The 26,695-nt window shown below is 40.0% G+C and overlaps 1 pseudogene across 1 annotated transcript in view; it reads left to right on the top strand.

The window, feature by feature from the left end:
- LOC306655724 (olfactory receptor 1E5-like) overlaps positions 1-26,695 on the top strand; it is a 517,137-nt pseudogene that overhangs the window by 318,473 nt on the left and 171,969 nt on the right. The window lies entirely within an intron of this gene.

Genomic DNA, 26,695 nt, shown 5'->3' with positions numbered 1-26,695 from the left:
TCATTTTTCTTTCTTTTAATACTGGTTTTAGATGTTGACAGAACTTTAGTTTATTCATTTATTTATAAGCAGAGCTGAGAATAGAACCCAGTGTTCTTAACCAGAGGTTCCAATGTTTGCCTTGTGCATGTGAGTCAGCCTTCTGGGAATTCCATCTCAGCAGAGGAGAGTAAAGGCTGATCAATTTCAACAATATCCTATTTGCTTCCTGGAAGATTCTACACTCATGAGGAGTGGGATGCCTAAGAGGTTTGTTAGCATAAGATGGTTGAGGTCTTCTGCTACTGATTATTTCACTGGGGAATTTCTTAGACTCAGTGGCTTCATTAAGTTTATGTAAGGAATGATGTATACATACCTTCCTTATTGCTTGTTAGATATTTAAACATTTACCTTGAGATTATGCATCCATTTATTCCCTGATGGCTACAAGGTTGATTTCAATATAGTTCCACCTTTTCTTTGTCTTGGAGTAGATTTCCTAGGACCATAGAAGTCTGTGTGGTATTAGTATCAATATTGTGACATAAGTTATCCAATATTTGGCAGTAGTAAGGAGCATATGTTCCTGACTCGTGATCAACATGTGGTTTACTACATCACCTTCATTCAAACTATTGTGGATTGGATCTCGACATGAAGCATAATGGTTAGTTAGAAACATCCCTGGGTCTTGCATTTTAGAGGAGATTTTCTTATCCCCTAAATTTTCAAGAGCCTGAAATTCCAAGGGTTCTCCCAAATTTCTGTGGAAGTTTTCAAACTTCTGACCTTTGTATACCTCTTTCTTGTAATCCCAGTTTCCAACAGAAGGTCTCTGGATGCCCTGTGTGTAAACTTAGAAGCAAAATTTAATTATTTCACTCAAAATCATATCTCATCCAACATTTTGTAACTTTTATTGAAGGACCAGTGGTTTATTGGAGGAACTACATCATGTGGTGCAGTGCATTCAGCAATGTCTTTGCCCTCCCACATCCTGTTACCTTTCTTCTATTAGAAGCAAAGGTTTTTTATTGTTGTTATTTTGGTATTTTTTTCTTTTTGTTTTGGTACTGGAGATTGAACCAAGGGATCTTAACTACTGGGCCACATCCCTAATCCAATACATTTTTTATATTTTATTTTGAGACAGGGTCTTTCTGAGTTGCTTATGGCCTCACTAAGTTATTGAAGCTGACTTTGAACTTATGATGTTCCTGCCTCAACCTCCCAACCCACTGGGATTACAGGCAGGTGCCACCACACCTGGTGGACCAAGGGTTTTAAATTATTAAATGACCTGGCTAAACTCCAGTTTCACAGAATAATGTTTGTAGAATGTGATATTAACATGTGTGCCTTTATGGTCCTGATACTTCCATGATTTCACCTGGGTCTTGTGAATTTGAGTCTCAGTTTTAGAGTTTTGAATTTCAAAACAATAGATGTTAGAAGCCATAGAGAGAAGCAGGGGCAGCATCCAGGGTTCTCTCTGCTCTTAATTTGAATGTTCCATCTCTTGTCAGGAACCACAGGGGGATGAAGGAGGGAACAGAGAAGTGGCTGGGGACATCACTTGAATAGAAAAGTCTTACTGGTTGTCCAAGTCTGTCCCTTCGATTCGAGTCAATGTGTCACCTGTTAATTATCTCTGGAATGAAACCAGGCTGAACCCATCTGAATAATTGCTTTATTATTTGATCAGTTTTCCTTCCTTCCTTCCTTCCTTCCTTCCTTCCTTCCTTCCTTCCTTCCTTCCTTCCTTCCTTCCTTCCTTCCTTCCTTCCTTTCCTTTCCTTTCCTGCATTTGGCCCTGAGGATTGAACCCAGGGACACTCTGCCACTCAGCTACATCCCCAGCCTATTTATTTTTGGAGAGGATCTCACTAAGTTGCTGAGGTTAGACTTGAATTTGTGATCCTCCTGCCTCAGCTTGCCAAGTTGTTGAGATTTCAAGTGTGTGCCAAAGTGCCTGGCTTCACAGTATTTCTTGAGTTTCCTCATGACATGGCAGCTGAGTTCTCCCTTAGGAGAGAGAAAGAGAGAGAGAGATAGAGAGGAGAGAGAGAAGAGAGAGGAGAGAACCCCAATGCTGTTTTTTTTTCTTTTAAGACTATCCTTCAAAGTTACTTCCATTACTTCTGCCAAATTCAGACCAAAACTGATAGAATTTTGGAGAAGACTATTGAAATATCTATAAAAGTATAAAAATAATATCTATAACTATGAACGATATGAGGTAGGGATGCTGGAGACCATTTTGAAGTCTGAATACCACCAGCATGCCCTCTGGCTCTCAATGTATGTTCCTTCCATGTGCAAAATATATTCAACTCCTGTCAAGATGCCCCAAAGTCTCATCCCATTACAGAGGCCCCAAAGGTATGGGTAAGATTTTTCAAGTGTATTTCATTAAGTTCCACATCAAAAGGTTAATTCCTCTCCTCCTGAAGCCTAAACAATAAACTAAACTAAAGTGGAGTCATCTGGCCCCCTCTCCCTAACATGCAATGGTGGAATGGACATAGGATAACTTTGGCAGATATTCATGGCCCAAAAGGGAGGAAATGGCCTGGGTTTTACCTCTCCAGGTAACAATTACATCATTATTTAACCTCACTGAGGTCACCTGTAAGTCATTGAGTGGCATTCAACATCTTCCCAGCTCTCCAATTTTCACTTCTAATCTGCAAGAAAATATTTGGGTTTGTGTATCACTATGGATGATAGATTTTATGACATTTTGGTTTTTCTGAATTTCATTTATAAGAGCAAACTTGAACTTTGGTTTTGGGGCTTTCCTTTGATAGCCATGTTTGATTATAGTTAATACTTTTATGTTAGTTTTTATAGTCTTAAATTTTGTCCAGGATTAAATTTTTGAGGAAACCCCTCATGCTTCTTTCACATTTAAAAATTCCAAAGTATATAAGAAATGAGAGTCTTTTCCCCACTTTAGAACTAAACATTGCTACTATTTGATGAATACACTTTCAGGTATTTATCTGTGCTTATCACTGACAGTTTCTATTCAATTATTGATAAAATTTTTAATGTTTGAGGATATTTTGTCCATGATGAGAATATCCAACAGTATTCATCTTATTTAGTGCTCAATTTATTAAACATCTCTAAAGAGTAGCTGGAAACAGACTTTAAGAAATCCTTTAAACATTGCACACTTTATTGTATTTTGTAAAACAGTTTAAACTGCAATTAAAAATTTAATTTGATGATACTTTTGAATACACTTTAAACAGTACACAAAAAAATACCAGTACAATGATTATAAGACTTACTACAACTACTCTTAAATCTATTTTAAAACATCAACCCTATAGATGTAATTCATTACTTCACTGGTTTTTACTTGTTTTTGATTTTCACTAGGAATATGATTTTTTTCTTCCCTTCCTTTCCCTTTCTAGGTGTATGTCTTTGTATGTCTCTCAGGTTGGCTCTGAACTCCTGGGCTCAAGTGTTTCTTTTGCCTCAGCATCCTGAGTAGCTGGGACTCCAGGGCCATGTCTTTGAACCCAACTTAGATACCTACTTAAGGTTGCTAAAATATTTCTTTTATTGTTTCCTTCTTGTTACTTAAATCCTGTTACCTGCTAGACCTCTAATATCTTCAATCCTCAGATCTGCTAAAGCTATAGGAACACACTTCTTTACAGATTAAATCCTGGTTGGGGTACTGAAGCTTGCTTCTCCCATGGAGCTGTCTTTCTCTAGTAAAACTTTTCCAGCCACCTCAATAAATCTTTCAGTGTTTGTATCTTTCACAGAAGTCTTTGTTTCTGCAATCTGTCTTTTCCCTTGAAATGATGCACTCCTTTTATTTACTTGGCCAGAGTTATGGAACCCCTATTCTGTGATTATGACATTGTTACATTTTCCTGTATTGTTATTAGTATTAAAAGCATATTCCTGATAGCCAGGCACAGTGGCACATGTCTGTTATCTCAGTGACCCAGAAGGCTGAAGCAGGAGGATCATAAATTCAAGACCAGCCTCAGCAAATTAGAGAGGCCCAAGCAACTTAGTGAGACCCTGCCTCAAAATAAAAAAATAAAGTTGGGTGTGGTGGCACATGCCTACAATCCCAGTGGCTCAGGAGGCTGAGGCAGGAGGATTGCAATTTCAAAGCCAGCCTCAACAAAAGCAAGGCACTAAGCAACTCAGTGAGACCACATTTCTAAATAAAATACAAAATTTGGCTGGGGATGTGATTCAGGGATTGAGTGCCCCTGAGTTCAATCCACAGTACCTCCCCCAAAAAATTAAAAATAAAAAGGGCTGAGGATGTGGCTCACTGGTAGAGCACCCCTGGGTTCAATCCCCAGTACCAGAAACAACAACAACAAAAACAAAATATAGGCATGTATTCATGACTAATGGGCCATCTGGATTCTTCCAAGAAGAGAAGGATCCTGGTTACCTATAGGGTTCCTCTTTAGGACATTTGACTACCCATCATCTCAGGACCCACTTATCCTTGGTCATGGAGTATAGGCACCAGCACTGGTTAACAATTTGAACCTCCTTTCCACCTGGTTATCATGTGTAACCACATGTACTGATCAGTCCTTCCTCTTTTGGGAACAGCTCCAATTTTTTTCCAGATCTATTTGGCTCACATACTTCTCTCTTATTTTTCCTACTTACTAATGAAAATAAACATATATCTATTTATTATAATGGATGTACTTTGAAGAAAAACAGACTCATATATAAAAACATTCTTTTTCTTATTAAAACCTATAAAATATCAGAAGTCCCAATTATTTACTCTTTTACATTATGTGATTTTTTTGAACAGTCTGTAGCAACTTTTCTCTTTTGAATATTTTTATGAATTCAGGCCTTTTATCAACTATTTACAGCAGACATTCTGGGGCACCTACCTACCAATTCATTCTCCTAAACTTCTTGCTTATTGGAGGAGCCCCAGATATGTCTGGATTTCCATCACTGCTCACTGAAGTCAGGGCTAAATCCTATCTATGCTAAGAGAATCACAGTTGTTCTGTCTCCTTTGCCCATTTAATGGCTTCAGGCTTGGCACTCAGTTTGGGAAAAAGGGATAAGGGGAATGTGATGTTGTCAGAATCAAAGTGGAGTTATTTATGTCAAATCCTAAACAAAGGGAGTCAGGAAGCCACTAAGCAAGGGCCCTCACCGCACATTTGCCTGGTAATTGTGACTATCTTAAGAGATCCTGGAACTGCAACCTTCTTGCTGAAGGCCATTTCCAAAAGATGTCTGCCTAGCAGCAGCCTATTCACTACTGGACTGATACTACCTTTGTTATCAATCATTGTCACCAAGGATTATTATTTCCGAAACTGTGTATTGTCTTCTTCATTATGCCTTTGAAAATCTTTGTCTCTCTCCCACCCTTCCTTCCTTTTCTTTCCCTTTCTTTCTTTCTTTCTTTCTTTCTTTCTTTCTTTCTTTCTTTCTTTCTTTCTTTCTCTCTTTCTTTCTTTCTTTCTTTCTTTCTTTCTTTCTCTCTCTCTCTCTCTCTCTCTCTCTCTCTCTTTCTTTCTTTCTTTCTTTCTTTCTTTCTTTCTTTCTTTCTCTCTCTCTCTCTCTCTCTCTCTCTCTCTCTCTTTCTTTCTTTCTCTCTTTCTTTCTTTTTTCTTCCTTCATTCTTTATGGTAAAGGAACCCAGGGGAACTCTATGCCACTGAGCTATATCCCCAGTGCTTTTTATTTATTTATTTTTTGAGACAGGGTCTTGCTAAGTTGCCCAGTCTGGGCTCCAAATTTTGAGTCTCTGGAATTACACGGTCTGTCTTCCTTTGCCTCCCTGGCTATGCCTATGGGCCGACATAACTTACATATCCAGGATTGCAGTCCCTTGCTATTCTGAATCAACACTGTGTGTTGGAGATCTGGTTTCTTTGTTGCTCAATTTAGATTGATGAGAAACAGCTGGATGGTTTCTGAGAATGCTTTCTGTGCTCTAAAATGAAAGCATAGAAAGTTATGGTCCTTCTTTTCCCACTAGATATTGTGTCTATATGGGATAATTGAAAGGATAGCAGTCATTATATGATACCACAGAACATAACTAAAGAGGTAACCTATTGAGGAAAAATGACATGTCATGAAGAATGAAAGAGTGGAAAAATGGGGGAAAAGCCAAAAGAAAGCCACCTAAAATATCTTGGTTGTTTGATGATATTATCGAACCACTGGCCCAAACAACTCTAGAGCCAATGTACCTTATGGACTTCTTTTTTCCTAAATTTTCAAAATTGTTTGGGCTATTTTGAATTTTTATGCTACTTTGAACATTTATCTATTTCAATTAACCATACTTATGGTTGTGTTTGCCACCCAAAATATAACAATGTGGACAGTGGAAACCCTTTTCATTGAACATCAAGCCTTTTCAGTACTGTCTGTGAACTTCTGGAGAGCTCCCTTACCTTTTAACACCCAGTATGTTCCAGGATTATTCTGTGGTTTACCTGCCATATGACATGGAATCAGTTGTCCTCTGAGGGTCCAGATTTCTTTTGAGGAGAATAATATTGTAGACCAAAATCAGGGCTCTAAGAAGTTGATGTAGGTAAAAAGGATAATTGTGGGTTTTGGGCCCCTGTTAGTAGTGACAGAGCTGGAAAGGGTTAATTATCCTTATATATAAATAGTTGCTACAAGTAAATGAGAAAAAGACAAAAACCCAATAGAAAAATGAAATGGCTAGTTCACAAAACGGAAATGTAAATAGGTCCTACAATATGAAAAGATGTTCATCTTTAGTCATCATAAAATATGTAAATTAAATTAAAATGGGGTGCCACTTTTCACCTATCAATAGAAGTGGTTATTATCATGCCATTGACAGAATTTCTCATTTCTTGTCTACTTGTGGAAGTGCAAATCCATACAACTTTCTATGGCAGGGAATTTAGCAATTTCTGCCAAAATTACACATGCTTTTGGCTTTTAAATTCTATCTCTAGGATTTGAACTACAGATATGGTTATACATGAGAAGTGATGTGTGCACCAGGCTTATTTACTTTCAACAACAAAAAAGTAACAAAAGATTGTTGATAACTTAAATGTCTACCAATAAGGGACTGATAGGGTATATGATACTACAGCAAAACTGTAGCTATCTTCACAAAGAACAAAAAAAAATTTAATGTACTAATAAGAAATGATTTCCTGATTTATGTTTTACTATGGAAAAAACAAGGTGCAGAACAGCGTATAAAACATGCTACCATGTGCAGAAAAAGAACAAATATTTTAGACATACATTTGCTTCAGAATGTGCCCAGAAGAGACTAGCAACAGTATGAACTGGGTGGGTTGGAACCAAGAGTGAATATCACTTTGTACCTTCTAAATTTTGAATCACATAAATGTAATTTTGCAAACAAGTAAACAGATCAGAAAATATGAATTATCAACATTTTTCCATCAACTTCATAGTGTTACTAGGTTTGTAGTGTTCCATGGATGGTGGCACCAGAGTTCTTTTGCTATTTGTGTATTATTTACATTGCCTATTAGTTATTTGTTTACCTTTGTCTCCCCAGAAGAAAGAATTTATTTACAATTGATTTTTCAGCTCAGTGTGTTTCAGAAAATGCTCATTGACATCCTCAAGCCTAGACACTGTGCTAAATCCAGGGGAGACAAAATTGAATTGTGTAGGGAATGTGGTTCCTGCCCAAGAGGAGCTCACATTAGTGGGAGATACAGGCATGCAAATTATCACTATGCATTATGAAGCATGCAATAGCAGAATTATGTACAAGAGGGAAGTCATAGAAAGTTGATTTGCCCTGGCTCAGTGAGAGGGGTAAATTGTAAGGGAAGAGTTTGCCGAAATACTGGAGTTTAATCAGGGTTTGGAAGGATGCATAGAATGTTCTTGGAGTAGGTTCTTGGAGAGAACAGCATGGGAGTTTCTGAGGAACTGCTCAAAAGGCACCTTCTTCAGGATGATGCCTGGTTCTGCAACTAACTGGATGTCTGTGCAGGGCCCTGGAGATGGAGGAGCTGAGCACAGGTTCCTTTGTTACAGCTGGGTACAGGGCAGCTGCTTCTTGAGCCTCCCTGAGGGCACTCGTGAGCACCAGGTGTGAGAAGGCACAAGAGAGGCTGAGGTGTTGGGGAAAAGGGACATCCATGATATGGAAGCTTCAGCCTGGAGGGCAGGGGTTGTTAGGGAGTTGTCAAAACAGAAGGTTGCTGGCACAGGTATCAAGGAGACAGGAGAGGGACAGGAAGCTGTAGGGGCAGAGACCAGCCAGAGGAACTGACTGGGAAGACAGGGACAGGGTCAGGTCCTCAGTAAAGTCATACCATGCCCTCCTCCAGTTTTAGGCTGCACAGTGGTTGAAGACTCTCAAGGCCTGATCAAAAAGCACAGGGAAGAGGAACTAGAAGAGAGAAGGAAGATTACCAGTTAGTCCCCCATCCCCTGACCCCAGGTAATCCTACAGTGAGTGACTGGCCCTTTGGAATATCAATGCCTGATTTCATTTTTCTCCCACAGGGTGGAGTAGCTGGAAAACTGGATTAATTCTGAATGTGGCTGGGACTAGTTTATCTGACCTCCCTGCAGATGAGCCATTTCTGGAAAATAAGAGGGTTGACTTTGAAGATTCACTGGCCATGGGGTAAGACCAAGGGGGACGGGTGAGAAGGACATGTCTTGTTCTAGTGGAGGCCAATAGAATTATGGATGGCACTGGACTGACCAGTTCAGGATAGGTGCCTGTGGCCATAATGTTTGGTTCTAAGAGTAAGTGTCAATCTGTTTGCCCTATTCTTCCCTGAAGGCTGATGGACCAGGCTGTCAAAAGATCTGTGAATATTCTGAGTAACTGGAATGATGTGGATGACTTTAACTGGATTGTCTGGTGTGGATACAGCAAGCTGGCTGGTCAGTTCCCTACCCCAGTACTTCTCCCAGGAACTTTTATCACCCAGATCCCACCCAGTCTGGGTTAATGAAAGAACCAGGTTTGGAAGACCAGAAGTTTGGATCCCCTGATAGACTGAGGTCAAATGAGGATGGTTTGGTGGATATCAGGGGGACCATGAGCTCAGATCCTATAGCACACTCAACTGCCATTCTCAGAGTGAGTGTGGCAGTCCTGGAAGGAGGATATCATCTTTGGGTACCAGTTTCTTAATGGTGCCAACCCCATGCTGCTGAGGCACTCCATTTAACTCCCTGATCACCTTGTTTTCCCTCCAGGGATTGAGGAACTGCAGGCTCAGTTGCAGAAGGAGCTCAAGGTATGAACTCCAAGGATATTGAACAGTAAAATGGGGGTAGTGTTAGTACCAACTGTACTATAGTAGGATCCACTGTGTATGGGGAAGGAATCCTACAGGAAATGTCCTGAGTGATTTTGGGAAATACAGCTCCATGGATTTTTTCCCCACATGAGAATTGTGCAGTTGTGAAGACGGTGTGTATGAGGTGGGATAGTTGATAGAGTCAAAATGAAGTAGTGGGACTGGGCCTCAGTGCTCTGAATTCAGGGAGGGTGCAGAATAATCAGGGCCAGAGGAGTGCAGAGGTTAATCAGGAGTCAATATGGGACAATTGATTAGAGAAAAATTGTGGGATAACAGGGTCAGACACACTTAGATTTGAATCTTGGCTCTGCTCTTTGTAAGCTGTGTGACCTCCGACAAAATGCCCAACTTCTTCAATTATGTTTCCTTTTCTGTAAAACTGGGACTGGTTCAAGTAAAATGTATAAGTTTCATGAGATAATATGCACAAAATCCACTACCTGGTACAAAGTAGGTGACGAAGACAAGTCAGTTGCCTTCTCTCTCTTCTCCATTTGAGGAATCAGTACAGGAAGAATCAGTTCCTTATGCTGAGTGACTCCTTGCCTACTCCCCAACCCAGGGAGGCAGCTTGTTTGAAGCTGTCTTCTCCCTGATGGATGGGATCAAGGCCAATGTCATCTGTAGTCACCAACAGCACATGGTTGCCCCTCTGGTCATGCTGAAACTGCAGTCCAATGGGCAACTCTTACCCATGGCCATTCAGGTGAGAGGACTTGGGATTTCTGCTTCCCATTGGTTAGCTTCCTCAGATCAGCCCCTTGTTCAAGTTCATGGAGGACCCACTCTCTGCAAAGGCATCATGCGAAGACACGGGAGGAGTCATTAGAGGAGGATGTGGGTGAAGTCTTTGAATTTAAGAATTTTGCAGCCTCACTGGAAAGATGGACAGTACTGAAGACAGAGACAGTCTGAAAGGTATCCCCAGAAGTGGGTCAGGACTTAGACAAGCAGGAGGATGGGAAGGACCATCCCAGGGGCAAGAGGTGTTGGGCAGAGAGGTGGAGGTGGAGAAGTCAGGAGATTCTCTGTGACTGGTGCAGGGGAATAATATGAGGTGAGAAGATAAAGTCTAAACCAAGCTAAGAAGTAGGGACGAGGGAAGCTGGGAGGATGCTATGAAAGATGTTGTGAAAGATGGTTCTTGCTTAGTTGCTGAGGCTGGCCTAAAACTCAGGATCCTCCTGCCTCAGCCTGCCAAGTAGCTGGATTCCAGGTGTATGACACCATAATTACTATCTCTTGACAGTGGTTTGTTTTCTGTTGCTTATCTCTGTACCCCATAATTTTTAATAGTACAAAGATAGTGTGTCTAGAATGGCACAGACTGAAATAAATAGCACTCATGCCTGGAATGGGCTTGCTCTTCCTTCTGGGAGGGCATGGCAGTGGGACATTGAGTCAGGCTTGTCAGGAGAGAAGCTGGGCTGGGTTCTGTTGGGTTTGTTCACTTCAGTACAGCAAAGCCTTCCAGATCCTCTGGTGTTACCTTGGTGCTTATGGCGGGGCCGGGGCACCAGAGGTTTTGGCAATGTTCCCAGGCCATCACCAGCTTCCAGTCTTTTCTGTTTCTGAATAGTGGAGGGAGTCTCTCTCCATTTTCTTACAGTGGCTGCTTGTTAGCCTGGTGGTGGGGGGACAGCAAGGGACTTTCTCTTTGGCTGTAGTCTAGCTTCAGTTTCAGGAGGCCCTCAGTATGTCTGTGTCTGGGGCTCTCTCTGAACCAGCAACTCCTACATATGACAGCCAAGCTTTGCCTTGTGTCTTAGTGGGTCCTATGTGGGAGAGTGTTCCTGTCCCCTCTCTCAGAAGTACAGAGCCTCTAATAATGTTGATATGGAATCATCAGCTGAGGGGTGTTCCCTACTCTTCTTCCAGGGATCTAGAGTGTTATTTGTTCTCCTCTTCCATTGGTCTTCTCCTATCCTTTGTGGTGAGTGTGTGCAGTCCCTCTCTCTGGCAGTTTAGGTATTGTGTTCTGTAGGGAAGAAGGTTGCAGGCAGGAGCTTCAGAAATCCTGCTGTGGTTGTTGATGCCACCCTGCAGGTCTGCACCAGGGAGGGAGGCTCTCTCTCATCTTTTGTCATGTCCCCAGTATTTCTCCTGAGCACCTGGGGGAAGTTGACAGAGAAGAACTTGTGAGTGGGTATGAATTTCCCTTGTGTCTGCAGCTCCCAGAAGTTCTAAGCTTTCACACACTCACTCTGCCTTTAGCAACAAGTTAAAAAATTTAACTGAGTTATCACTTGCTGGTATGGTGGTCCTGTCAATATTTCTGATCCAGCACAGGTGCCTGCCTTTCAGAACTTGCAGGGGCTACTCTGTATTCACACATCAGGCTATGTGGTTACCTTTTAACCACGATTGTCTGATGCTTTCAGGAAAAGTTATGATTGTGTTTATAAGGCTTTATTTTATTAGGATGGAGCACAACATACCCAGGTTTTCTGTGGATATGGGACCAATAATGATATATTTTGATAATAATGGCACTTTCATTCTTTTATTTCCTAAAGTTTTCTCCTTTGTCAAGAATATTGATTTGTTCCTATTATGCACTAATGACTTGGTAGGAGTTGTTGAAAATCCATGTCCTTATATTGTTCATAGCTGGTGAGTTGTGCTGAAATCCCTGAAGTAATGGAGTTTTAAAAAAAAATTTCAGCACCACAGCTGAGCTTTTTCATTTAAATGAAAATTTTATATATGAATCTGTGACCACTGTTTGTCTCTTTGGAGAGATATTATGGAAGTTTGGGTGGAGAAATTCAGTTTAACCTGCTTTGATATGCACATTATTTCTTTAAAGTAATGTAAGAATTTTAACTACAATATTTAACATGGGTTGGAAATATATACATATATGTATATATATTTATCTATACATACATACACATATATGCACACATGTACTTATATATTCAGCAAAAATGATAATCCTTGGGGAAATAAGTTAAAATAAATTTTATCATTTATTTAAAATTAATTAGCTCTTTCTTCTATTATACAGCCTGAGTTATGTTTGAAGGTGAAATGATTGAATTATGAGAGCTGTAACCTACACTCAGTCCATCTGAGTTTGAGTGGAGTAATAATAGGAAGGTGGGGCAGGACTGAGAAGTGTAGGTCACTGGGAATATGCCCTGGAAGGATTCATCTTTCCTGTGGTCCATCCCTCCTTCCCTCTCTGTTTTCTGATTGCCACAAATGGAGCTTACTCCATCTAACCCTTCTGCTAAGATGTCCTCTCTCACTTGGGTCCCAGGGCAGTGTAGTTGGCTAACCATGGACTAAATCTCTGAAACCGTTAGCCACTATAAAATTTCCCTCCTCAAAGTTGTTCTCATCAGGTATTTTGGTCACAGAGGCGAAAAGTTGACTAACATATACTTTGTGCAAGCTGCTATTATTAGAGTCCACTGAATAAGCTTCCTGATGAATGTCTTTGCTAATATATCATTGGTTACTTCATTATGAAATATATATATCTTTGTTTCTATTGCTTGGGAAATGATTACTTGATCTTTTGTCTCAGTGCTTATTATCTGAGCAGAATATATACCCCTCCCTTACTGGGTATTCTATTGGGAAGGGAAGTATGAGGCATTTTGGAAGAGAAAGCCACCTTCCCAATATTCCCTGATACTGCATTACAATGATTGGCATTCGAGTCTGTTCTCATCAATGGCTTTCTTCAATTTACAGATTCAAGTTCAGTTTTCTTTTCTTTTTCTTTTTTTCTTTTCTTTTCTTTTCTCTCTCTCTCTCTCTCTTTCTTTTTCGTTCACTTTTTTCTTGCAACACTATCCTACTATGTACAATGGATAAGAGATTCTTCCATGTGGCCAAAGAAAGTCTCTAGAGTTTTAACATGTGAAGCAGTAAATTGAAAGTTTGAAAATGACTTTCTTCATGGTTTTAAGTTTACTATAAGCAAAACTATCATCTGTACCCCAGAGTTCTGGAATCCTTTTTTTTTTTATTGTAAACAAATGGAATACATGTTGTTTCTCTATTTGTACATGGAGTCAAGGCATACCATTTGTGTAATCATAAATCTACATAGGGTAATGTTGTTTGATTCATTCTGTTATTTTTTCTCTTCCCCCACCCCTCCCAACCCTCTTTTTCCTCTATACAGTCCTTCCTTCCTCCATTCTTACCACCCTCCTTAACCCTAACCCTAAACCTAACCCTAACACTAACCCCTCCCACCCCCCATTATATGTCCTCATCCGCTTATCAGTGAGATCATTCGTCCTTTAGTTTTTTGGGATTGGCTTATCTCACTTAGCATGATATTCTCCAATTTCATCCATTTGCCTGCAAATGCCATAATTTTATCATTCTTCATGGCGGAGTAATATTCCATTGTATATATATGCCACAGTTTCTTTATGCACTCATCAATTGAAGGACATCTATGTTGTTTCCACAATCTGGCTATGGTGAATTGAGCAGCAATGAACATTGATGTGGCTGTATCTCTGTAGTATGCTGATTTTAAGTCCTTTGGGTATAGGCCAAGGAGTGGGATAGCTGGGTCAAATGGTGGTTCCATTCCAAGCTTTCTGAGGAATCTCCATACTGCTTTCCAGAGTGGCTGCACTAATTTGCAGCCCCACCAGCAATGTACGAGTGTACCTTTTTTCCCACCATCCTCGCCAACACCTATTGTTGCTTGTGTTCTTGATAATCGCCATTCCAATTGGGGTGAGATGGAATCTTAGGGTAGTTTTGATTTGCATTTCTCTTATTACTAGAGATGTTGATCATTTTTTCATATATCTGTTGATTGCTTGTACATCTTCTTCTGTGAAGTGTCTGTTAATTTCCTTAGCCCATTTGTTGATTGGATTATTTGTATTGTTGGTGTAGAGTTTTTTGAGTTCTTTATAGATTCTGGAGATTAGTGCTCTATCTGAAGTATGAGTGGCAAAGATATTCTCCCACTCTGTAGGCTCTCTCTTCACATTACTGATAGTTTCCTTCGCTGAGAGAAAGCTTTTAATTTGAATCTATACCAGTTGATTATTCTTGCTTTTATTTCTTGTGCTATGGGAGTCCTGTTAAGGAAGTCTGATCCTACTTTTTCTTCTATAAGATCCCTGGACCTACTTTTTCTTCTATAAGATGCCGGGTCTCTGATCTGATTTTGAGGTCCTTGATCCATTTTGAGTTGAGTTTTGTGCAGGCTGAGAGATAGGTGTTTAGTTTCATTCTGTTGCATATCGTTTTCCAGTTTTCCCAGCACCATTTGTTGAAGAGGCTATCTTTTCTCCATTGCATATTTTTGGCCCCTTTGTCTAGTATGAGAAAATTGTATTTATTTGGGTTTGTGTCCATGTCCTCTATTCTGTACCATTGATCTACCTGTCCATTTTGGTACCAATACCCTGCCATTTTTGTTACTATTGCTTAGTAATAGAGTTGAAGATCTGGTATTGCAATACCCCCTGCTTCGTTCTTTCTACTGAGGATTGCTTTAGCTATTCTGGGTTTCTTATTCTTCCAGATGAATTTCATAATTGCTTGCTCTATTTCTGTAAGGTACATCATTGGGATTTTAATTGGAATTTTATTGAATCTGTATAGCACTTTAGGTAGTATGGCCATTTTGACAATATTAGTTCTGCCTATCCAAGAACATGGGCGATCTTTCCATCTTGTAAGAATTTTTAAAATTTCTTTCTTTAGTGTTCTGTAGTTCTCATTGTAGAGGTCTTTCACCTCTTTTGTGAGATTGATTCCCAAGTATTTTATTTTTTTTGATGCTGCTGTGAATGGGGTAGTTTTCCTAATTTCTCCTTCTGAAGATTCTTCACTTATGTATAAAAATGCATTGGATTTATGAGCATTGATCTTGTAACCTGCTACTTTACTGAATTCACGTATGAGTCCTAAAAGTTTTCTGGTGGAATTTCCAGGTTCCTCTAAATATATCATCATGTCATCAGAGAACAGGGACAGTTTGAGTTCTTCTTTTCCAATTCGAATCCGTTTATTTTCTTTGGTTTGTCTAATTGCTCTGGCTAGAGTTTCAAGGACGATGTTGCATAGAAGTGGTGAAAGAGGGCATCCCTGCCTTGTTCCAGTTTTTAGGGGAAATGCTTTCAGTTTTTCATCATTTAGAATGATATTGGCCATGGGCTTAGCGTAGATGGCCTTTACAATGTTAAGGGAAGTTCCCACTACCCCAATTTGTTCTAGTGTTTTGAGCATGAAGGAATGCTGTATTTTATCAAATGCTTTTTCTGTATCTACTGAAATAATCATGTGATTCTTAAATTTAAGTATGTTGATGTGGTGAATGTCATTTATTGATTTCCGGATGTTGAACCAACCTTGCATCCTTGGGATAAAATCCACTTGATCGTGGTGCACTATCTTTTTAATATATTTTTGTATGCGATTTGCTAAAATTTTGTTGAGAATTTTTGCATTGATGTTCATTAAGTATATTGTTCTGGAATTTTCCTTCCTCAATTTGTCTCTGTCTGGTTTAGGTATCATGGTGATATTGGCTTCATAGAATGAGTTTGGGAGGGTTCCCTCCTCTTCTATTTCATGGAATACTTTGAGGAGTATTGGAATGAGCTCTTCTTTAATCGTTTTGTAGAAGTCGGCTGAGAACCCATCTGGTCCTGGACTTTTCTTTGTTGGTAGGCTTTTGATGACCTCTTCTATTTCATTGCTAGAAATTGATTTATTTGTGCATATGCTCCTCATTCAGTTTAGGTAATTCATATGCCTCTAGAAAATTGTTGTTGTCTTTGAGGTGTTCTGTTTTTGTTGGAGTATAGATTTTTTTTCTTTTTGTATTTATTGTAAACAAATGGGATACATGTTGTTTGTCTGTTTGTACGTGGGTTAAAGGCATACCATTTGTATAATCATAAATTTACATATGATAATGTTGTTTGATTCATTCTATTATTTTTTCCCTTCCCCCCACCCTCCCACCCTTCTTTTCCCTCTAAACAGTCCTTTCTTCCTCCATTCTTGTCCCCCTCCCTAACTCTAACCCTAACCCTAACCCTAACACTAACTCCCCCCACCCTCCCCCTTATGTGTCATCATCCACTTATCAGCGAGATCATTCGTCCTTTAATTTTTTGAGATTGGCTTATCTCACTTAGCATGATGGTCTCCAATTTCATCCATTTGCCTGTAAATGCCATAATTTTATCGTTCTTTATGGCAGAGTAATATTCCATTGTATATATATACCACAGTTTCTTTATCCACTCATCAATTGAAGGGCATCTAGGTTGGTTCCACAATCTGGCTATTGTGAATTGAGCACCTATGAACATTGATGTGGCTGTATCTCTGTAGTATGCTGATTTTTAAGTCCTTTGGGTATAGACCAAGGACTGGGATAGCTGGGTCAAATGGTGGTTCCATTCCAAGTTTTCTAAGGAATCTCCACACTGCTATCCAGAGTGGCTGCACTAATTTGCAGCCCCACCAGCAATGTATGAGTGTACCTTTCTCCCCACATCCTCGCCAACACCTGTTGCTTGTATTTTTGATAATCGCCATTCTAATGGGGGTGAGATGGAATCTTAGGGTACTTTTGATTTGCATTTCTCTTATTACTAGAGATGTTGAACATTTTTTCATATGTTTGTTGATTGCTTGTACATCTTCTTCTGTGAAGTGTCTGTTCATTTCCTTAGCCCATTTGTCGATTGGATTATTTGTATTGTTGGTGTAGAGTTTTTTGAGTTCTTTATAGATTCTGGAGATTAGTGCTCTATCTGAAGTATGATTGGCAAAGATATTCTCCCGCTCTGTAGGCTCTTTCTTCACATTACTGATAGTTTCCTTTGCTGAGAGAAAGCTTTTTAGTTTGAATCTATTCCAGTTATTGATTCTTGCTTTTATTTCTTGTGCTATGGGAGTCCTGTTGAGGAAGTCTGGTCCTAGGCCGACATGTTGAAGATCGGGACCTACTTTTTCTTCTATAATCTGCAGAGTCTCTGGTCTGATTCCAAGGTCCTTAATCCATTTTGAGTTGAGTTTTGTGCAGGGTGAGAGACATGGGTTAATTTCATTCTGTTGCATATGGATTTCCAATTCTCCCAGCATCATTTGTTGAAGAGGCTATCTGTTCTCCATTGCATATTTTTGGCGCCTTTGTCTAGTATTAGAAAGTTGTATTTATTTGGGTTTGTGTCTGTGTCCTCTATTCTGTACCATTGATCTACTTGTCTATTTTGGTACCAGTACCATGCCGTCTTTGTTACTATTGCTTTGTAATAAAGTTGAAGTTCGGGTATTGCGATACCCCCTGCTTCATTTTTCCTGCGAAGGATTGCTTTAGCTATTCTGGGTTTCTTATTCTTCCAGATGAATTTCATGATTGCTTGCTCTATTTCTGTAAGGTACGTCATTGGGATTTTAATTGGAATTTTATTGAATCTGTATAGCACTTTTGGTAGTATGGCCATTTTGACAATATTAATTCTGCCTATCCAAGAACATGGGAGATCTTTCCATCTTCTAAGGTTTTCTTTAATATCTTTCTTTAGTGTTCTGTAGTTCTCATTGTAGAGGTCTTTCACCTCTTTTGTGAGATTGATTCCCAAGTATTTTATTTTTTTCAATGGTATCGTGAATGGGGTAGTTTTCATAATTTCTCTTTCTGGGATTCATCACTTATGTATAAAAATGCATTGGATTTATGAGCATTGATCTTGTAACCTGCTACTTTACTGAATTCACTTATGAGTTCTAAAAGTTTTCTGGTGGAATTTCCTGGTTCCTCTAAGTATATAATCATATCATCCGCAAATAGGGATAGTTTGAGTTCTTCTTTTCCTATTCGTATTCCTTTAATTTCCTTGGTCTAATTGCTCTGGCTAGAGTCTCAAGAACGATATTGAATAGGAGTGGTGAAAGAGGGCTTCCCTGCCTTTTTCCAGTTTTTAGGGGGAATGCTTTCAGTTTTTCACCATTTAGAATGATATTGGCCATGGGATTAGTGTAGATGGCCTTCAAAATGTTAAGGAATGTTCCCACTATCCCAATTTTCTCTAGGGTTTTGAGCATGAAGGGATGCTGTATTTTATCAAATGCTTTTTCTGCATCTATTGAAATAATCATGTGATTCTTAACTTTAAGTCTGTTGATATGGTGAATGACATTTATTGATTTCCAGATGTTGAACCACCCTTGCATCCCTGGGATAAAACCCACTTGATCGTGGTGCACTACCTTTTTAATATATTTTTGTATGCGATTTGCTAAAATTTTGTTGAGAATTTTTGCATCGATGTTCATTAAGGATATTGGTCTGAAATTTTCTTTCCTTGATGTGTCTCTGTCTGGTTTAGGTATCAGGGTAATATTGGCTTCATAGAATGAGTTTGGGAGGGTTCCCTCCTCTTCCATTTCAGGGAATACTCTGAGAAGTATTGGAATGAGCTCTTCTTTAAAGGTGTTGTAGAACTCGGCTGAGAACCCATCTGGTCCTGGACTTTTCTTTGTCAGTAGGCTTTGGATGACCTCTTCTATTTCATTGCTTGAAATTGATTTATTTAAGTTGTGTATGTCCTCCTCGTTCAGTTTAGGTAATTCATAAGTCTCTAGAAACTTGTTGATGTCTTCGAGATTTTCTGTTTTGTTGGAGTATAGATTTTCAAAATAGCTTCTAATTATGTTTTGTATTTCACTTGTGTCTGTTGTGATATTTCCTTATTCATTCCAAATTTTAGTAATTTGAGTTTTCTCCCTCTTTCTCTTTGTCAGTGTGGCTAAGGGTTTATCAATTTTGTTTATTTTTTCAAAGAACCAACTATTTATTTTGTCAATTTTTTGTATTGTTTCTTTTGTTTCAATTTCGTTGATTTCAGCTCTGAGTTTAACTATTTCCTGTCTTCTACTACTTTTGTGTTGGTCTGTTCTTCTTTTTTCTAGGGCTTTGAGCTGTAGTGTTAGGTTGTTTATTTGTTAATTTTTACTTCTTTTATTGAATGTGCTCCATGAAATAAATTTTCCTCTAAGTACTGCTTTCATAGTGTCCCAGAGATTTTGATATGATGTTTCTTTGTTCTCATTTACCTCTAAGAATTTTTTAATTTCCTTCCTAATATCTTCTGTTATCCATTCATCATGTAATAGCATATTGTTTAATCTCCAGGTGTTGGAGTATCTTCTGTTTTTTACTCTTTCATTTATTTCTAATTTCAATCCATTATGATCTGATAGAATACATGCTAGTGTCTCTATCTTCTTGTATTTGCTAACATTAGCTTTGTGGCATAATATATGGTCTATTTTAGAGAAGGATCCATGTGCTGCTGAGAAGAAAGTGTATTCGCTCTTGGTTGGATGGTATATTCTATAAATGTCCGTTAAGTCTAAATTATTAATTGTGTTATTGAGATCTATGGTTTCTTTGTTCAATTTTTATCTGGAAGATCTGTCCAGTGGTGAGAGAGGCGTGTTAAAATCACCTAGTATTATTGTGTTATGGTCTATTTGGTTTCTGAAATTGAGAAGGATTTGTTTGACATACATGGATGAGCCACTGTTTGGGGCATAGATGTTTATGATTGTTATGTCTTGCTGATTTATGGTTCCCTTAAGCAGTATGTAATGTCCTTCTTTGTCCCTTCTGACTAGTTTTGACTTGAAGTCCACATTATCTGAAATGAGGATGGATACTCCAGCTTTTTTGCTGAGTCCATGTGCGTGGTATGTTTTTCCCCATCCTTTCACCTTTAGTCTATGGGTATCTCTTTCTACGAGGTGAGTCTCTTGCAGGCAACATATTGTTGGATCTTTCTTTTTGATCCAATCTGCCAGTCTATGTCTTTTGATTGATGAGTTCAGGCCATTAATATTCAGGGTTATTATTGAGATATGATTAGTATTCCCGGTCATTTGGTGCATTTTATTTATTTATTTATTTATTTTGAGACGACTTGGTCCTTCCTTTATTTGACAATTCCTTTAGGATAGTTCCTCCCATTGCTGATTTGTTTCTTTGTTTTTCATCTCTTCCTCGTGGAATATTTTGTTGAGAATGTTCTGTGATGCTGGTTTTTTTTTTGTAAATTCTTTTAGCTTTTGTTTATCATGGAAGGATTTTATTTCATCATCAAATTTGAAGGTAAGTTTTGCTGGGTATAATGGTTGGCATCCATTTTCTTTCAGGGCTTGAAAAATGTTGTTCCAGGCCCTTCTAGCTTTTAGGGTCTGGATTGAAAAATCTGCTGATATCCGTATTGGTTTCCCCCTGAATGTAATTTGATTCCTCTCTCTTGCGGCCTTTAAAATTCTGTCTTTATTTTGTATGTTAGGTATTTTCATTATAATGTGCCTTGGTGTGGGTCTGTTGTAATTTTGTATATTTGGAGTCCTATAAGCCTCTTGTACTTGATCTTCCATTTCTTTCTTCAGATTTGGGAAATTTTCTGATAGTATTTCATTGAATAGATTGTTCATTCCTTTGGTCTGTTTCTCTAAGCGTTCCTCAATCCCAATAATGCTTAAATTTGGCCTTTTCATGATATCCCATAGTTCTTGGAGATTCTGTTCATGATTTCTTACCATCTCCTCTGTTTGTTCAACTTTGTTTTCAAGGTTAAATATTTTATCTTCAATGTCTGATGTTCTGTCTTCCAAGTATTCTATTCTATTGGTTATGCTTTCTATGGAGTTCTTAATTTGGTTTATTGTTTCCTTCATTTCAAGGATTTCTGTTTGGTTTTTTTTCAATATCTCTAACTCTTTATTGAAATGATCTTTTGCTTCCTGTATTTGCTCTTTTAACTGTTGATTGGTGCGATCATTCAGTGCCTGCATTTGCTCTTGCATCTTGTCATTTGCTTCCCTGATCATTTTAATTATGTACATTCTGAACTCCCTTTCTGTCATTTCTTCTGCCATGCTGTCGTTGGGTTTCATTGATGTAACATCTAGATTTGTTTGCAGCATTTTCTTTCCTTGTTTTCTCATATTGTTCAGGTATCAGTTGACCGCTGTGATATTGCAGATTTCCTTTATTGTCTTATAATATCCCTGAAGATTTCTAGTATATCCCCTCTTAGCCTTCAGTAGCCTGAAGTCTTGGAGGAAGTTGATAATGCGATGCTCCACAAGGAAGCTGACTCCCTAGGGGTGGTGGCCTTCCGGTGGGGTATATTCCCTGCTAGTGGGCAGAGGTACCTTCACTTGCTGATGAATGGTCATCCAAAGGGGAAGTAGGATGTGGGCTGATGCAAGGCGAGTTTGGGCCTGTGTCTCTGATTTTACTGTCCTTTTGGGAGAACCTCACCCGACAGGGAGGACTCACACAGTGTGGAGGTCTCGCTGGTCGGTTTCCCTCCCAGAGGTTCCGTTCAATTCACAACTACCGCCTGGGCTGGGCAGCCTTCTTCTGCAATGTTCCCAGGGACCCGGACCTACCTCCTGGGCCTGGAAGCCTCGCCCTTTGCAGTCGAATCTCCCTAGGCTGCCTCTCCTCAGAGAAGCTGCCTGCAGTCCTGGAGCCTTCGCTCCGCCCCTCAGTTTGTCTGTGGGGCTCTTCCACCAAGAAGCCGCCTAGGCCCTGGGACCCTGCTCTGCACTTTTCTCCTGGCTATGCGGCCCCTCCTCTGAGCAGCCACCTGGATCCCCTTACAATCGGTCCAAGTCCCAGTGACCCGCCACACGCATTTTCCTCCGGCAGCCACCTGGTGTTCCGTGTGGTCACTCTAAGTCCAAGTGACCCACCACGCACCTCCTTCTCCACCAGGCAGTCACCCAGAGATCTGGTGCGTTCGTCACGAGTCCCAGGAACTCACTGTGCACCTTCTCGTCCCGACTGCCACCTGTAGCCCTGGTGCAGTCACTTCGAGCCCAAGCACCCCGCCGCGCTCCTCCTCCTTCTCCAGACAACCCCCCTGTGTTCAGGAGCGGATACTCTGGGTACAAACCACTCACCACGCTGCTCCACCGGATAGCCGCCCAGAGCCCTGGCACAGCTGCTCCAAGTCCAAGCGACGTGCCGAGCCGTATTTCTCCTTCTCCTCTGGGCAGCCCCCTGTGTTCAGGGGTGGTCGCTTTCAGTCCAAACAGCTCACCACGCACCCTCTCCTTTGGGCAGCCTCCCAGAGCCCGGGTGGGTTGCGCCGAGTCCAAGCCCTCTGGTGAGCAGCCACCTCTCCAATGCTCCCAGTTGTCCGCGTTCACTGCTCCAGCGGGGGTAGGGGCGTCTCGCCGGCAGCTCTATTTCACAAAGTTCCCTGCTTTTGGGGCTACCGCCCCGTCCGGGACGCCTCCCCAATGGGGGACACTCACCCGGCTGCTTTGAGTTGGTCCTAAGTCTCTCTATATCTCCTCTTCTTGAGTCCTGAGTCCTGGAGCAACACGAAATGCAGCCACCCTCTAGTCCGCCATCTTGAATCCCCCCTAGATTTTCAAAGTATCTTCAAATTATGTTTTGTATTTCACTAGTGTCTATTTTGATATTTCCTTGATCATTCCAAATTTTAGCAATTTGAGTTTTCTCCCTCTTTCTCTTTGTTAGTGTGGCTAAGGGTTTATCAATTTTGTATTTTTTTTTCAAAGAACCAGCTATTTATTTTGATAATTTTTCTGATTGTTCTTTTGTTTCAATTTTGTTGATTTCGGCTCTGAGTTTAACTATTTCCTGTCTTCTACTACTTTTGGTGTTGGTCTGCTCTTCTTTTTCTAGGGCTTTGAGCTGTAGTGTTAAGTCATTTATTTGTTGATTTCTACTTCTTTTGTTGAATGCACCCCATGAAATAAATTTTCCTCTAAGTACTGCTTTCATAGTGTCCCAGACATTTTGATATGATGTGCCTTTGTTCTCATTTACTTCTAAGAATTTTTTAATTTCCCTCCTGATGTCTTCTGTTATCCATTCATCATATAATAGCATATTATTTAATCTCCACGTATTGGAGAAGTTTCTGTTTTTTATTCTGTCATTTATTTCTAATTTCAATCCATTATGATCTGATTGAATACAAGGTAGTATCTCTATCTTCTTGTGTTTGCTAACATTAGCTTTGTGGCATAAAATATGGTGTATTTTAGAGAAGGATCCATGTGCTGCTGAGAAGAAAGTGTATTCATTCTTTGTTGAATGGTATATTCTACTCATGTTTGTTAAGTCTAAATGGTTGATTGTGTTATTGAGATCTATGGTTTCTTTATTCAATTTGTGTTTGAGGATCTATCCAGTGGTGAGAGAGGTGTGTTAAAATTGCCTAGTATTATTGTATTGTGGTCTATTTGATTTCTGGATTTAAAAGGATTTATTTGATGTACATGGATGAGCCAATGTTTCGGGCATAGATATTTATGATTGTTATGTCTTGCTGATTTATGCTTCCCTTAAGCAGTATGTAATGTCCTTCTTTGTCCCTCTGACTAGTTTTGGCTTGAAGTCCACATTATCTGAAATGAGGATGGATACTCCAGCTTTTTTGCTGTGTCCATGTGCATGGTATGTTTTTTCCCATCGTTTCACCTTTAGTTTATGGGTATCTCTTTCTATGAGATGAGTCTCTTGCAGGCAGCATATTGTTGGATTTTTCTTTTTAATCCAATCTGCCAGTCTGTGTCTTTTGATTGATGAGTTCAGGCCATTAACATTCAGGGTTATTATTGTGATATGATTTGTATCCCCAGTCATTTGACTCATTTTTGTTTTTTGACATGATTTGGTTTCTCCTTTATTTGGCTATTGCTTTAGGCTAGTTCCACCCGTTGCTGATTTGCATCGTTGTTTTTCATCTCTTCCTCATGGAATATTTTGCTGAGAATGTTCTGTAATGCCGGCTTTCTTTTTGTAAATTCCTTTAGCTTTTGTTTATCATGGAAGGATCTTATTTTGTCGTCAAATCTGAAAGTAAATTTTGCTGGGTATAAGATTCTTGGTTGGCATCCATTTTCTTTCAGGGCTTGGTAAATGTTGTTCCATGCATTCTAGCTTTTAGGGTCTGGATTGAAAAATCTTCTGATATTCTTATTGGTTTCCCCCCGAATGTAATTTGATTCTCTTCTCTCGCAGCCTTTAAAATTCTGTCTTTATTTTTTTAATTTTTATTTTTTGTCTTTGTTTTGTATGTTAGGTATTTTTATAATAATGTGCCTTGTTGTGGGTCTATTGTAATTCTGTATATTTGGACTCCTATAAGCCTCTTTTAATGGTTTTCCATTTCATTCTTCAGATTTGGAAAATTTTCTGATATTATTTCATTGAATAGATTGTTCATTCCTCTGGTTTGTTTCTCTAAGCCTTCCTCAATCCCAATAATTCTTAAATTTGGCATTTTCATGATATCCCATAGTTCTTGTAGATTCTGTTCATGATTTCTTACCATCTTCTCTGTTTGGTCAACTTTGTTTTCACGATTAAATATTTTGTAGTCAATGTCTGAGGTTCTGTCTTCCAGGTGTTCTATCCTACTGGTAATGCTTTCTATGGAGTTTTTAACTTGGTTTATTGTTTCCTTCATTTCAAGGATATCTGTTTGTTTTTTTTTCAGTATCTCTAACTCTTTATTGAAATGATCTCTTGCTTCCCATATTTGTTCTTTTTAACTGTTGATTGGTGCGATCATTTAATGCCTGCATTTGCTCTTTCCTCTCCTCCTTCAATGCCTGCATTTGCTCTTTCATCTCCTCGTTTGCTTCCCTGATTGTTTTAATTATGTACATTCTGAACTCCCTTTCTGACATTCCTTCTGGTGTGCTATCATTGGGTTTTATGGATATAGTATCTAGGTTTGTTTGGAACATTTTCTTCGCTTGTTTTCTCATATTGGTCAGATGTCAGTGGGACTCTGAGATAGTGCAGATTTCCTCTATTGGCTTACAGTGTCCCTTTAGATTTCCAGTATATCACCTCCCAGACTTCAGTAGCCTGAAGTCTTGGAGGAACTTGATAATGCAGTGCTTTTTAAGAAAGCTGCCCCTACCCTGTTACTGGCTCTGGGACTAGGAGCTGGTTCTGTGCAGAAAGGCTCTCACTGGGGGGCCTGCTCCAAGAAGCTGTCCGTGTGGGAGAAGCCCACCATGGAGGGAGCAGGGCTACCTGGGGAAGACTCTAGCTGCCCTGCCCTGCTCTGTGAAGCCACCCCTATCTGGGCCTGCCACCTAGGCCAAGCTTCACCCGGTGGGGGAGAATCACCCCGTGGCTCTATTTTAGTCTGAGTATCTCAATGCCTCCCTTTCTTGAATCCTGGGTTATTGAGTGACAGGAGATGCAGTCACCCTCTAGTCCGCCATCTTGGATCACCCTGTGGAAAGAGCCTGCGGCCGGAGGGAGTAGGGCCGCCTGGAGAAGTCTCTGGGTGTCCTGCCCTGGTCCCAGAGGCTGATTGCGGGCTGGAGCTCTCTGCTGGCTCCAGGACTTGTGGCTGGCTCTGTGTAGAAAGGCTCTCACTGGCAGTCTGCTCCATGAAGCTAGCCTTGAAAGGCTCCTGCTGCCGGAGGGAGCAGGGCTGCTTGGTGAAGTCCCTGGCTGCCCTGTCCTGGTCCCTGAAGATGCCTGTGGGCCAGAGATTGCCGCTGGCTCCAGGACATGGAGCTGATTCTGTGCAGAAAAGCTCTCACTGGCCAGCCTGCTCTGAGAAGCTGGCCATGTGGGAGGTGCCCACTGCTGGAGGGAGCAGGGCTACCTGGGGAAGACTCTAGCTGCCCTGCCCTGCTCTGATAAGCCGTCCCTATCCGGGCCTGCCACCCAGGCCAAGCTTCACCTGGTGGGGGAGACTCACCCCGTGGCTCAATTTTAGTTTGAGTCTCTCAATGCCTCCCCTTCTTGAATCCTGGGTTCTGGAGTGACAGGAGATTCAGTCACCCTCTAGTCTGCCATCCTGGATCGCCCCTGGAATTCTTAATACTTCTTATGTTGTTCTAGGAAAGGAATCCCTTGTTCAACAGAGTTCCAGCCCCAATGCTTACTTCTGGGTGACTGAAGTAGTAGCCTAGTCATTTTTAACCCGAACGCCTATGGTTCCAAGCTAGAATAAGATTCCAACTCTAGAATACTGTAGATTTCTCTGAGAATCTCTTATTTACAATAGCTCTTCATTATTAGTATCTATATTAGCTAGCATTCTTTGTTTTTTTAAATGAATAAAGTTTTATTACTATTTATAACATAGTATCAACCAAGGACTTCCTTACCAGCTTATCATCTGATTTCTCAAGGCCCTTTCCCATTAGAACTATGAAACACACATCTAATGAAAAGTACTTCCTGGGGGACCATTCCTCTCTTTAGCCTCATTCATTCATTCCATCTTTTAAGGAGAAATGAATAAGAGAATAAAAATAAACCAGTTTTTAGACAACTCAAATATATGTTATCTTGAGTTATCATTGCTTAATGTAATTTTACC

This window comes from Sciurus vulgaris (assembly GCF_902686455.1).
Source record: "Sciurus vulgaris genome assembly, chromosome: 3".
Lineage (NCBI taxonomy): Eukaryota > Metazoa > Chordata > Mammalia > Rodentia > Sciuridae > Sciurus > Sciurus vulgaris.
Note: the sequence above shows the minus strand (reverse complement) of the source record. Positions and strands in the feature narration are given on the sequence as shown.